Source organism: Pseudopipra pipra, chromosome 4 (genome assembly GCF_036250125.1).
Source record: "Pseudopipra pipra isolate bDixPip1 chromosome 4, bDixPip1.hap1, whole genome shotgun sequence".
Taxonomy (NCBI): Eukaryota; Metazoa; Chordata; class Aves; order Passeriformes; family Pipridae; genus Pseudopipra; species Pseudopipra pipra.
This window is the reverse complement of record NC_087552.1, coordinates 34415094-34422948: the sequence shown is the minus strand read 5'-3', so window position 1 is coordinate 34422948 and position 7855 is coordinate 34415094. Positions and strand designations below refer to the sequence as shown.

The 7855-nt window shown below is 37.9% G+C and overlaps 1 long non-coding RNA gene across 1 annotated transcript; it reads left to right on the top strand.

Moving 5' to 3' along the window:
- Positions 1-1058: 1058 nt before the first annotated feature.
- Positions 1059-6548, top strand: LOC135413850 (uncharacterized). The gene is made up of 2 exons (XR_010430435.1): positions 1059-1557; positions 6363-6548. It is a non-coding gene; the product is annotated as an uncharacterized LOC135413850 (long non-coding RNA).
- The last annotated feature ends 1307 nt before the right edge of the window (positions 6549-7855 follow it).

Sequence of the window (7855 nt, the reverse complement as noted above, 5' to 3'; positions counted from 1 at the left end):
TTGTTCTCTCAGAGTGTATTTTTCACAGCTAACAGACACGTCTCTCCCAAATATGAAAGCACAATGCTGACTGCATTTTCTCTAAGCAGTAGGTCAGATTTTTTTTTTTATTTCATGTATCATTCAAAATTTTTTTAGTTCTTCTGTGAAGTCAGAATATATTTTATCCTGGAAACAATGCTATAGGAGTTTTTTGTAGTCTTATGAATCCCAGAACAGACCTTCATGAGTCTTCAGGTGATGTGTTTTAATATATAATCAAAATTACTATTATTTCATAACATCTAAATGAGAATGACAAGTATTTTCATGAAATTAGGAATCACAGAATCACAACATTTTTGAGGTTGAAAGAGACCTCTGAGCATCATCTTGTCTGACTCCAACCTCGCACACTCAAGCAGGGCCATTTAGAGTGGAGGTGGTGGTTCTAGAGAGAACTGTGTCCAGATGGCTTTTTAACATGCAGTTCAAAATTGGTAATTCTTCCTAGCAAAACTGTGGGGACACAGCTGGAGTACAGAGATATTACTATTAGGATCACACAGAGTATGATGACACTAAATTGCATCTGTACCTATGCTTTTGTTGTCCATGCCTTAAAAGTGAAGCAGTGACAACGTTTTAAAGATAGCATAATGGTACACTCTGGATTTTAAGCCGTAGGCTGCCCAGAATGATTACACTTATTTAAGACTTTTTAAAAGCCTTTTGGTTCATTATAGCCTCGAGTTTGTGTTCGGACAAAACGCAGCTATGCTTTATCTAAGAGAATTTCTTTTAATTTAGTGAGAAAAATATGACGTTTTGGCGAAATGTTTTACAGGAATAAAATACAACCAAGAAAAATATTTTGCTAAAACAGCCAGCACAAAGACCCATTCCACAGAAAACACTCACTATAAACAATCGATATGCCAGCTTTAGCAAAACACAGTTCCTTGGTTTTAAGTTACCCACAGGAGAAGGAAACGAGTAAAGAAGAAAACAGATTAATAGAGTAAAAAAAGGAGAAAAAGAGAAGGAGAGTGAGGAAAGAAAAGTAGTTAATGACATGATTCAGTGGTGCACATGGTGCAGGTTGGAACAGGAGGTGAAAAGGAGAGAGTGCTCATATGGAGCCTCCTGTATTTATACTGTTTGGTTTTTCCTCCCAGGCAGGATATCCAGTCACTGACCATTCAGTGCCTTCTAGGCCAGAGGGAAGTGTGCCGTAGCCATCGCAGGCTCCAGGGGCGTGGTGTGGGCGGGCTACAGGCCGGCCTTCCTTGACTGACAGCCCAGCTATATTCAGTGATACCGTGTGCTCTGCACGGGCACAGCCGTGTTGGCTGCAGCCCTTCCGGCTCTCCATGTGCTCTCTGGGGCCTGGCCCTGTTGGCTGCAGGCCATGTGCTCTCAGCAGGCCTTAGGCCCCTTCCCCACACACACATACTCACTCACAGTGAGTTGGATCCAAGTTGTATCAATAATTCAATTAGATTTGAATCCAATATCTTACGCATAATGCAAGAGCTTTCATATCATCTGACTTTGGGCACCAAACTAAAAAGCTAAGTGAGTTAAGTACTTTTTCTAGTGGTTTTCTAGTCATTTGAGATATTTATTGTACTATTAAGGAACCTACAAGAAATATTCCTTGGATTAACATCTAAAGGATCCTCCTCTTTCTAGTTTGTTTGTAGAGGAAACCTAGAGAGAATAACCACCTGCCTTAGCTTGGTAGTTATGACATCTCCCAGATCTTGTGCAAGAAAACAAAACACTGTGCATCATGTTTGCAGCTCCTCACTCAGATTAGCTAGGAAACACATTATTCACCTCTGTTCCACTAGTTGTCAGTATTCAGAATTAAAATGGTCTCCACTTCCTGGGGTAATACCAATAAAACAGAAAAAACGGCAAATGTCATATCTGAATGTGACAATCTCTGTTAATTCAAAAGGTCTATGTTTCATGCTTATATTAATAACTTATTTATAATCCCTCTACTACGAGAATAAACTCCATAAGAACCAACAGGAGGGCTCTCAGTTGCAAATGCAAGAAACACCTTTCTGTAAACTTTTTATAAAAGTTTGCTACTTTTAAAGTAGCAAATTAATCTCTGATTCTAAACATACTTAAGAATAGTAAGAAAGCTGTCAATGTACATGTCTTATATTTCTCAACTCTTTTGCCATTACAGTGATTGCACTGGCTTTTTCTTTTAACTTTCATATATTTAAAAGACCACAAACCAGACCTGTTTCCTTGTTAGTAGCTACTGAGTAGGTCTTGTTGAGCTGTCATGGTTTCACCCCAGCCAGCAGCCAAGCCCCCACAGCCACTCACTTACTCCCCCACCAGCAGGATTGGGAAGAGAATTGAAAGAGTAAAAGGCAGAAAACTTGTGGGTTGAGATGAAGATAGTTTAATAGGGAAAGCAAAAGCTGCACATACAAGCAAAGAAAAACAAGGAATTAATTCACTGCTCTCCATGGGCAGGTGGGTGTTCAGCCATCTCCAGAAGAGCGGGGCCCCATCACAGGCAATGATTACTTGGGAACACAAATACCATCACTCCAAACATCCCCCCCTTTCTCCTTCTTCCCCCCATTTTATATACTGAACATTATGTCATATGGTATGGAATATCCCTTTGGTCAGTTTGGGTCACATGTCCTGGCTGTGTCTCCTCCCAGTCTCCCACACATCCCCAACTTCCTTGCCAGTGCGGCAGCATGAAAAGCAGACAAGGCCTTGTCTCTGTGTAAGCACTGCTCAGCAGTAACAAAAACATCACTGTATTATCAACCCAGTGTTCAGCATAAATCCAAAACACAGCCCCACACCAGCCACTCTACTCCAGCCAAACCCATCATGCTGAGCCCACAATGTTTCAGGATGATAGGCTCGAATTAAATTTACCAAAATCATTTAGACCAACAGTTGATAGTGTGAAGATATCTCCAGTTCAAAAGTTAACACTGGATAGGGCTGACCACACTGATATTTTATGGGGAGGTAAGAATAGGATGCTTGAAGGTATTGAGGGATTAATTGCAGGGTTTCTGCAGAAAGTGGAAAGTCTACTCTTTCATGCATTGCTGATTTTGCTCAATAAAATTTACATTTTAATCTACAGGGGAGTTCATGTTGTTCAGTTAGAGCATCAGCAGATATTCCAGAAAGTGTTTGGTTTACTAGCATGACTACCCTGGCATTATTTTCTTTTCATGTAATAAAATCTAATTTTTTTGCCTTGAAATAACAGAGCAATCACTTTGGACTTGTTCTTAAATGTTATAATATGTGATCAAATCAATCCTTGGACTGTCCTAGAGGCACAGTTCTAAGCCCCTTTTTTATCTGTACTTTCCATTTGTTCCTATGAAACAACAATTTTGCACAAATGTCAACAGACTCCCTGAAAATGTGCTCATCTTCGTAAGAGAAATGTAAGGCATGCTGTGTCGCTCACTCACTCTCTTTCCCCTCTTCATGCAGAAAGGGAGTCAGTGTAAATATTTTACATGTCAATATTTTTACTTATTTGCATGCACTCACATTTTTCTTTGAATATTACCTAATACATGTATTTACCTGCATTAAAATATTTACATGTATGTGTTTTTACATGCCATGTAAGTGTAGAGTGAAACTCAATTTGTTAGCTGGTATGTTGGGATTAAAGGTAGCCTCTCTGACATATCCTCTCCTATTTGTTCTTGTTCTTTCCATTTGGTTTAAGTCTATGCTTTGCCCTTCACTCCTTCAACCCTTCCTCCATTAGACTACCCCGTGTCACTTTTCTCTTCCTTTTTTTGGTCTTGACACTCACAAGCTTTCATATCTCCTTCTTAATGTTCTGTCATCACCCTGTGTGTAAAACAAATTGAGTTCTCTGTGGCATGGCACAGTCAGGGCACAAACTTTAATAGTATAATTTAAAAAAGGTTCAGAACAGTACCGCGAAAAACTATACTTGAAAACTTAAAGCTACTGTTCTCATTAATAAGATGCTTTTTCTGAACCAACTGAGAGAGAAAAAATCAGTGGATCTTTATAATCAAAGGTGCAGAAACATTAGGGGGAAAATGCAACTGAAACAGCAAAATTATGAAATTTGTTCTGGAATTGCAAGGTGTCAGTACTCTGCTCTGGAAGTTTTAGTGGAAGTTTTGACATAGACTTTAATAGCAACAGTCCTTGGTTCACTGTCAATGTCTAAAACTAATGTCTAACTTTTTTTTTGTCTTTGTGACAAGGCTATAAAAACATATTACCTGCTGTCTGGCCATGGCATATATATATGCTATTTGCATTAGAGTGGCTCCCTTTCAAAGTCCATATAGTGCATTTTGTGCAGTTTATGACTTCAGCTTTGGGTAAGGATATGACAGTTTCAAAAGCATAACATGTAGGACGCTTCCAGTTTTCATTAACAAAATTAAACAGCTTTCACTGGTTTGAATCTGTTACTTCATTTCTAAATTTCAGCAGCTGAACATGAGGAAAACATACTTGTCTAAACTGGTATAGCTTATCCTGAAAGCACAACATGACAGCTAGAAGGCGGACTACCTGTGGTTAAATTAGAAATGACATGTGAATGCACTCAGTAATTAAGACACCAAATTTAAGGAGGTTTTATTTTAAATCCCTAGGTTCTTCACTGAAATAAACAGACATCCTAACCCTGCAGCTTCAACAAAAAAAAAAAAAAAGTAACACTGTGGTGACTCTTTTCTGTACTCAAAGAGGTCCTCTGGATATTTTTCACTTCATGTGCTCTATATGCAGCGAGAGGGAAAGTGAGATAACACACCCCACAAGCTTGCATGTGACTGTGACACTCATCAGAGCTGTTACATTCGATGACAGCTGAAAGGTGTGCAGCCATCTAATTGTGCAGGCCAGTGAATCCCCTTGTCATCACTCTAAACCTGATTGGACCTATGCCAGAAGCACTGCAGCTTTAGCACATGCAGCAGCTTGATACACCGATACTGCTAACACGTGCCGGGTTAATGGCAGCTGCTCTCTCATTTGTTTCCTGATGCAGCATTGTTTATAGATTAAGGAGTAAAGGTAGGGTTTAGATAGTTTATTTGGGGTTATTGTATTTAATGTTTATCTGGTTTGGTTGGTTTTATTAGTTTGTTCACTATTTTGTTTAAGCTAACATGAGGAAACTGGTAAAATATACTTCTGTGTATCACAAAGAAATTAAGAGTTGTTGCTATTAGGACTTTTCACTCCACATTCACTAGTCTGGAGTATTACAACATGATTCTATATTAACAGTTAAACTATCCAAGCAGATGTTTAAATGCACACTGTCAATATTTTTATCTAACTTAGATGATGGTTAAAATATTTGCTGAATCCAAAGAAGGACAAAGGCTTATTTTAACATCTGATTTAACTCTGTGTGTGATGACCTCTTGACTTTACTAAACCAAGCATAAATATCTCATTGTCTGCAATGAAGGCAGTATTCATCCTGTTTATATCACTACAGTACAGCAAAATATACTCATTTTTTGACAGATTCTTTATACAGTTTCATCCTTCCACAGTTAATGTCAGAACTGAACTCCTTCTGTATAAGATGACACAAAGTGTTTATTCCTCTGGAAATTTCATCACATCATACAAATTGAATCCAGCAGTACCATTGCATGATCCTACACATACAATTTCTTCTTAAGAAGATGTGAATGTAAAACAAGATGGAACATTCTGCAGGGTCTCAAGCAGCCCACAGGGAGCTGCAGCATAAGCCAGACACACTGGCAGCCCAAGGCCTCAAAAACACCTTTTTATCTCTAACCCCTGCTGTGCCATCCTTCCTTAGAAATTTCAATTACCACATTGTCTGTCCTGTCTTAAATCAAAAACCACTGGGTTTCATTCAGATATGTTCTATCAGGTGAAAAAACTTTAGCAAGCAAAATATTTCAATCTGCAGAAAAATTAAAACATGAGGTTCAGGTAGGGTACAGCACACACTAAGGAACTGCTGGTGCCTGAGGACCCATACAGACAATCTCTGCTACTGTGCCCGCCCTTCCCTTTCAAGTTCTGCAAGGCCAAGGGGGCCTCTCAGTCTTGACATTTGTTTTCTTCTTCTGATCTACATCTCTTCCTGAATTCATATTTTTTATACCTGCAAGCACTAACCAGGACATCTGAAGAGTAAAGGGAGAACAGTATTAGCCAGATATACTGACCTCCTACATAAGGGCATTAAATAACATCCCTTTGGAGATGATTTTAAAATGTCTTAGAAAAATCTTTGAAATATCTCATAGAGAGAGAATGAAGATGACGTATGACTTCAAATAACCAACACGATCTTCTTTTTTTCTTTCTAGGGTTGCTCCTAAACATTTTGAGAGAATTAATAGTTGTAATTCTCAGGTTATAGGAAGAAAGAACACACATACACACAGAAAAGAGTAGTGGAAGTTCATCACCTACTCAGTTGAAGAAGCTTAAAACTCTACTGAATTAAAGACACTAAAAATGTAAATTTGAAATAAAGTAAGTTTTAAACATGAGAGTTTTGGGCTTTTTTTTTTTTTATGTAATCCTCATTTCTAGTTTGTATTGGAATGTTTGATTTTTATGGTAAGAAATAGTGCTTTTAGTATGTCTGCATATGTCTACAATCATCATTGTGCATTTACCAAAAAGAAAAGAGGTGCAATTAAAATTGGATTTTGAATTTAAGCAACAACTTCCACTATGTTTAAAATGTGGAACACTACAAAAACTTGCCATAACTTTAAACCTAAGATGAAAACTTTCCTGTCCTTATGTAACACTCCAGGCTCTTATCATGAGCTCATAGAAGGGGTTTTACATTAAAAATATATAAGGCTCCCAAAACTCGTCCAATGGATCCATTAAAAGAGGCCTTCAGTTCATTTACACCTTGAGACCGCCCACAGGAGAGACGTTACAACACCTCTCAGGGGGTCAAAATAACACACTTTACTGGCAAATTTTGGAAAATAAGGGAACTTGACAAAAGTTTAAAACACACATTTAATCAACAGCAAACATGGCGTTGGACCAAAAGCTCCAGGGTCAGGGGGGATGGGGCAGCACTCCTGGATGTGCCAGTGACTGAGAGCTGCACCAGTGGTGCACCGGTGGCTCAAGGCTTATGATCAGGCAGTGCAGCATCCTGACTTGGCAGAAATTGTCCTGCCCCCTCCCTACCCAGGATTGTTTTAAGCCATTTATAACTTTTTAATAACTTTTTCATAACTTTTTCCAGTCCCTCACACCTTAATGTCATGAACTCTATCAGATATGTTTTTCCTAGGGCAAATATCTAATTTTCAGTTTCATTCACGTACAACTAGAGGAACAGTATTGCAAGAAAAAAAACCAGCAGTTCCCACTTGACCATAGGAGAGCTGGAGGGAAAAAAAATTGACTATTTCTGCTTTTTAAGAAAATTACTTAATACAGGATTCAGAAAATAAAATTATGTATTCAGTTGAGCTTGCTAAATACTATTTATCAAATGCGTTACTCACTAAATTTTTGTCATTTTTTATTGACTAATTTATTCAACAAATACTTCTTATGATAGTCAACCAATTCTGTAGCAGTCAAAATACTATTTTTCAAATTATTTGATAAATAATGACATTATTATTTAAATTCCTTAGTTAACTGTATGTATTTATTTATTTATTTATTTGTTTGTTTGTTTGTTTGTTTATTTTCAGCTGGCTTCAATCTCTGCCATGGAGTAAAGCTGCCTAAATGCAAATTGATGATGCACATTAAATGCTAACAGACAGCACAGACAGTGCTGTATTTTACATCAGTTTTAATTCTTTAAAAAAAT